Source organism: Anomalospiza imberbis, chromosome 18 (assembly GCF_031753505.1).
Source record: "Anomalospiza imberbis isolate Cuckoo-Finch-1a 21T00152 chromosome 18, ASM3175350v1, whole genome shotgun sequence".
Taxonomy (NCBI): domain Eukaryota; kingdom Metazoa; phylum Chordata; class Aves; order Passeriformes; family Viduidae; genus Anomalospiza; species Anomalospiza imberbis.
Window position 1 is genome coordinate 2,279,773 of NC_089698.1, and position 6,905 is coordinate 2,286,677.

A 6,905-nucleotide genomic window follows, 5' to 3' on the forward strand; every position below is an offset into this window, starting at 1 on the left:
TGGCCATGTTTGCCAGAACAATGTTAGCATGAACAGAGAGGGTGTTTCTGAATCTCTGTACCAGAGAAAAACCCAAGAACTTGGTTAGATTCTTAGATTTGAAATGCCCTTTTGTATTTTGAGGTGCCTGGGAAATGCATGTAATTGGTTATTCTGTGCCCTTCTGACAGAAGTTAGGAGAGCAGACATCTACTTAAATTTTCTTGGAACAGGTCTGCAGATGAGTCTCTGACAGACTTTACTTGAAACCACACCAACATCACTCTGCAGGCCAGAAACACATACCAGGCCCTGAGATTTGAGGGGTTGTCCTGCTCTGCCACAGCCCTCTGGCACACTCTAGAGTAAGTCACTGGCTTCAGTGGAGTGAGAGGGAGTTATTTACCCAACACTGATTGCATCAGAAGGATGTGAGCTCAAAAAGTGTTTGAGTAACAGGTGGCCAACAAAGGTCATGAGAAAGACAGGTCCAAAGGCAAAGCTTTTTTAACAGGTGAGAGCATCCACTCTTGAAAGAGACTGTAGTAACTCTTTGTAAGGCTATGATATCCCTGAGGAAAGCCCCTTTTGGCAGCAGCCTGGCCTTATGTTTCCCATCAATTGTAGCTTTGTTTCTTCTGAAGCCCCCCGCTGCAAATGAGCAAACAACTGGCTGAGACAAGATGTATGGAAAATATTGCCTGTGCTAGAGAGGTAATGGCAAATCCCGTGCCAGGAGGAATAATGAAAAGGAGATCATTGATATAACTGTGCTAGTCTCGATAGGTTTTCCACCAGGCATGTGGGAGCACCTATAAAGGAGGCATTGTCTGCACTGTCACTGAAGGGAAACAGGAGAAATGAGCTGGAGCAGGTGAGGGAAGGGTGGGTGTGCCTGGTGAGCAAAATTGATCAGTATCAGCAGAATGGGGAAGGAGTGGGTGAGCAATCACCGGGCTGTGAATGCTGAGGATCAAAAGGTGTCCATCAGGCTGTTGTTCCTTAGCCAGACCCCTGCTCTCAATCCTCGGTGATAGGCTGGGACTTGAACTGCAGGTTTGAGTCCGGTGGCTTAAGGGCATCTTGCCCAGAGCCCCCGTGCATGGATGCACATTTTGCACCTGCAAATGGTGCAGGTTTATCAATGTGCAGGATCTGTGCTGTGGTGTTAGCAGAGCCTGGGCACGTGGAGATTTTAATGTCGCTGCACGGACTGAACGTGTTTGCTTCTAACGGGAATGCAGAGCCGGGCCTGTGTTTGAGTGCTGCTGCAAATGTCACTCCTGCAAGTGATACAATGCAGAGGAGATTCCTTGAGGGTAGAGTATTGCACTCCCACCCCAGGATCTTCCTGTGGCACTTTTCTACTGGGCAAGAAGCAGGGCAGCTTCAATGAATATGGGTATTGTTTTTCTCTAGGGACTTCACAGAAACCTCTTCTGAAACCCCGATTACAATCTCAACCTGATTAACAGGGATGGGGAAGGGTGTATCTCACCAATAAAGACACCCTAAGGCTCTGAACATTTGCAGACAGGAGCACCTCTTCTCCAGCCTCTCTCCCTTTGCTTCCTTGCCTGCAGATAACAAGTGCTTCGGTTCCAGTTTGCCTGATTCTTGGAAACCTCAGGCGGACAGCAGCCTGCTCTTCCAACATGCTGTAGAAAAAAATTAAAGGTGTGTGGGAGGGAGGAGGAGAAGAACTATTTCCTGCAGTGAAACGCGATCCTTTTCAACTTAAAAATAGGAGGAAAACAAATTCCTGTGGGACCTTCTATAAAAGGGTTTGACAGTTGCCTACTCTCAGCCCCACCTCCCAGAGCTCCCCATTTGTCTGATGCCTTGGAAAGAGCCCTCCTGAGCATACACACAAATCTGTGACTGCAGCCCTGCTGCTGGGGGAAGCAGCTCTGCTCCACGGTGGGGGTCAGCTGCAGGGGAGTGTAATGCACTGTGACAGGTAGCAAAGCCCAGGATTAAGTGTTCTTTGTGTGGACCTACCATGCAAACAGCTTTTCCTGGGCCTCTTTTTTTTTTGCTGTAAATTTTGTCCAGACCACTATAAAGGTGCAAGGAATTGCTGAGCATTTTTTCAGGCTGTGTCAAGCCAGGAGCCCCCAGGAGGAATCACACAAACAGCAGTCAAGCCCCAGTCTGTGCTTGCATCCCATCATGGTGGCCCTGAGCTGTAAGCCTGTGTGCATGGCACCTGGAGGAGAGGAAACTCTGGGCACAGCTTATCCAGGCTTGATTGCCTGGTCAGACTCCAGCACCTCATAGCCACAGCCATGTCCCTGCTCATCCCTGCCTGCTGGATGTCTGCTCTCCTCTCCCTCCCCACCCATCCTCTCACTCCTTTCTGCATCACCACCTGATTCCAGGGCTGAGTGGCAGTGCCACGGACCCCAGTGCAGCAGCCTGTCCCCCCTGCCCCCTGTGCTCACCCCTGTCAGTCCTGTTCCTTCTTTTGTTTCACTTTCTCAGTCTTGCTCTCCTCTCCCTTCTACATCCTCCCTCCTTCAGCACTCTGCATTGGCAGGGTAGGGCTGAAGGCAGCTACAGAGGCAGGTTTTCTGGAAGCTCCTGTTCCTCTCTAGGGAAGAGAAAATTAAGCTTTAGGAGGCAGAAAAGATAGCCAGAAAGTCTCAACATCATTGGCAATGGCAGCCCCACCAAGAATGCTGCTGCAGTTCTCCTGCCCCAGGGGTGCTGTTGGACCTGACATGGCCTGGCCCCATGACAGGCATTGATCAGAGCTGTGCCATCCTCTGCTTCATCATCTGCCCATGCTGCTATCCTGAGTCACTTCAGCTCTTGGCTCCAGTCCCTGCTGAAAGAGGGAAGGCTCGCTACAGGAGTGATTCACCATGCTTGCCTTTCATCTGCTTCCAGCCACATCACCTCAGGGCTGGAGCACTGGAGCAGAACAGCTCCAGTGCTTTCCCATGGCCTTGCTGCAGAGCTGCTCTTCTCCTCCCTGACCTCCTTTAGACCTCCCGGGTTTGTGCTGTTCATGCATTCCTGTGATTCCTCCCTCCTGAGTCAGTAACAAACCAGCTCTGGTGCAGGTCTTGGGGCTGTGCAGCCCATGGGGGCGCAGAGCCTGGCTGGAGCAGGACTGCACCTCTCTGAGCTCAGAACCACCCTCAGTCCTCCTGTGAGCTTGGGGATCACTGCGCTCTGGAGCCACAGGAGCTGCTAAAGCCATCCCACTGGAGCCAATTAACATGGCTAGGTACTTTCAAAAAGCCAAGGGGTTTTAGGCTCAGGCCAGTCTGTGCTCTGGATAACCACATTATGCCTCACTGTGCCTCAAATCAGCCGTGAGCTAATGCAGTGTACTCTGTGTCCAGCAGCACAGGCACTTAGCACAGCTCAGCTGACCAGCAGTAATTCATTAAGCCTCTGTAACTCAGTCACTGCAATCATCTCTCCAGCCTTAACAGAGCCAAATATATTCCCACTGTGATGTCACAAGAGTACAAAATTCATCCTTTTAAAAAAAAGTCTATCATTGCTCATCCCTCATGAATCTGCAGCTCTTTGTCATCTATCCAGACCAGCTACCTCTCCTTCCAAAGGCTGTTTCCACCTTTGTAGCCCCTTTGTTCCTTAAGCTGTACCTACTTAAGGAAAATAGGTGGCTTAGATGAATGCAGATCTCTCTCTCACACCGACATGAGATCAAATGATTTGGATTATGATTGCTCAACAATCAATTACTCTTCAGCTGAAGCAACTTCACCATTGTGTACATGCTTATAACTTGCCCAGCTCCTTCTCTGAGCTTGCACAATGTGGTTGCCTTCGTAAGAGTCTGATGCTTGCTGAGCTAATCCAAACCAGGCTCTGAAGCCTCTGTTTGGACAGTCACTCCTGGACAGTTTGATTTGTTACTTGTACTGCAGCTTCTTCCTTCCTCTGCATCCAAAAAGTCAATTTTGCTCTTGCAGATACTTTAACTGTAACCACTAGGCTTTGCCCTGGCATGGGCACAGCCCCTTTAACCAGCTCTTTATCACCCTGAGAAACAGCTTTTTCTGTAGCACCTAGACACCTACACCCCTAGCATCAGCATGGTGTACCAGCTGAACTCACCAACCAGTGGTTTTCAAACTAGCTTTAATTAAACACCTATAAATTTGCCTGTAGAATGCCCTTTGTGGATGTGTCACAAAAAACCCTGAAGAAGGGAAACAGTCCCTTTGATAGAGGAAGCAAGCACGCCTCAAGGTAGGCTGTGATCCAACTGCATGGAAGGCTTCATACAGAAATGTGTTGGGTTTGCTGAATTTTTTTTCTTTTCTTTCTAGCTGGTGTGGAAGAAAAGAAAGGATAGTTTCCAACAGGGAGGATAAAACAGTACAAATTAAATCCATTCTCTGGCCAGTGTAACAATTGTAATTTCCTGCTATTCCTTGGAAGCTGTACAAGCCAAAAGGGAGATATTTCAAGACCGGTGTGTCAGGGGTAGAAGCACATGCATCTGGTTATTTTTAATGGCAGCTTTGTCCCTAATTTTCAGTGCTGGCCTTGATGAGATGCCAGCTCTGTTTCATTAACCTACTGTCAGTATGGCAAAGAATAAAAGGTGGCTCCCAACTTTAGCACCTGAGATAAAGCTCCTTTTCCCAAAAAGCCATTTGAGGTCCTCAGCTATACCAGGCAGAGTTTTGGGTATAGAATGGAAAGAAAAAGGAAAAAATACCTCTGTGAAGGTTTGTGTAACAGAGCCTGCACAAATCTCATATCTGCAGTCTTCATTACTGTCTGAAATGCGTGTTAGAACCAAGTTGCAATCAAGGTAACCATTTTCCTTTACAAGCCAAGAAAAATACTGGGTTTATTTTCAGACCATTAGGAATAGTCTCTCAGAACAGCTCTCGTTTCCTTGCTTCATCTGGGCTGCTTAAACGCAAAAGAAAAGCCACAATTTCACAACCATGGCAGCTGGGAGCTGTACATGGGTTAGACCCCAACAAACAAAATCTTCACTGTGGCTTGGAAGTGTTTTCTCAGGGTCTGAGACTTAATCCAACACCACAGCCGAAGGATTAGTGCTCTGGTGGTAGGGCTGGGCAAGAGACAGGATTTTTGTTCTGTGAGAAATAATGCAGTGGGTTGGGGGTGGGAAGAAGGAGTCAGATTTGTTCCAAAGCTCCAGTTTGTCGGGATGTCAGTGCTAATGAAGCAGCACAATGCAGCTCCAGCCCTCTCTTCCCTCCATCTCCTGCTTTGTAGGTATGACCAGTTCCTGCAGCCACAGTCCCTGCCATGGATGCTACCTCCTCGCTCAGCTTTTTATGGAAACAATCCGTTGCTGTGAGCTCTGCTTGAGAGAGAGTGTGAGCAATGCCTGCAGCCCAGCTGGTGGCTGTGAGTTAGGGGAAGGCTCTTGGTAGAGCTGTGGCTGTTGCACAGTTCAGCACAGCTCTGGTGCAGCCAGAGCCCCAGCTTCCAAGTGGTGAAAGACAGAGCTGTTTGCTCTCTGGGCTGCAGCCTCAGGAGGTGTGGGCTTCACTTATCATGTGAGGTCAGGATCACTGCTCCTAAAATCTCAGCAGTGAGCTGTGGAGCAGGAAGAGGAGGAGCCCTCACCCAAAATTCAGGCAATGCTAGTAAATGTCAGGTATTTGCACAGGAGTCTTGGGGCTGCTGAGAGGGGGACTTCTTCTGAAAGCATCAGTTCTCTGCCAGGTTCCTGTCATCTTGTACCACCGATCCTGAGGCCTCCTGACAAGGAATGGCTCACCCAAGACAATGCTGGGCTGGCCAAGGGGCTGCCACAGCATGACGTGACTGGGAGCACTGGTTTACACTGGGGGCTGGTAGCAGCAGAGCAGCAGGGACAGGCAGAGCCAGGCCAAAAACACATCCCAGGGTCTCTGAAGGCCTGTACTCACCAGCAGCTCTGGGGAGCACCATCACCTTACTGGTGTGGGATGGCTCAGAGGCCACCATGGAGGGGGACACCTTCATCTGAGGGGACAGTTTGTTCTATTCAAGCACAGGACAGGAAAGGAGGAGCAGTAAGTGAGGGCAGAGATCCCCAAAGCTCGTGCTGACCAGGGTGAGCAGGGGCACAGGCTTGGCACAGTCCTGAGGCAGCCGTGCTGTGCGAAGTAGAGCTCTGCCAGGAGTCTCAATGCTGAGTGGCTGCTCATCAGAGCAGGAATCCAGATGGCCAAGAGAGAGGGCTTCTCTTTTCAGGCAGCGATTGTGACTCTGCCTTTGCAGGGGACGGAGCTGTGTTTGCTCTGGGCACTTCCAGAACATACAGAGCATTCCAGACAGCACATTCCCCTTGGCACAGTGCCCTGGTTTGGTACCTCCCAGGCTGTGACACTGCAGCACATGCGCCTGCCAGGCCACCAGCTCCAAGTCGTCCCAGGAACGAGCACAGCAGTGAGCTGAGCAAGCCGAGCTGTGGGCTGCTCTCACAGCCAGGCAGAGGCCTTGTTAGAAATAAGCCAAGGAAGCAATCCAAAGCAGGGCAAAGTAAATTACGTTGAGAATTAAGACTGGAGGTGCTGGTTCTGGTAATGCTGGTTCTCTAAGCAGTGGTACAATCCTAGCTTCAGCTTCTGGCATGTTTCATGTCTAAACACTCCCACCTTCACTGCAAAAAGCAGTGAGGCTTGACTGCATGCAGATGTCGGCATAGATTGAAAGGAATGGCTTCCATTTAGATGCAGTCACCTCCAGATGGGGCCCTGGGCTGCCCACTGCTTTGCAGAGAAATAAGTAACCAGCCTGGTGTCTGTTATGCCAGGTGTGGGATGGAGCCTGGAAAATCCTTGGAGTCCCACCTGCTTGTACCACAGCTCAGTGCATCCATTTCTTGTGATCTGTCCTGTCACACTGAAATGGAGAGAAGAGCAGAGATGGATACTGAACCATTAGAAAATCCACCAAGTAAAAGCAGA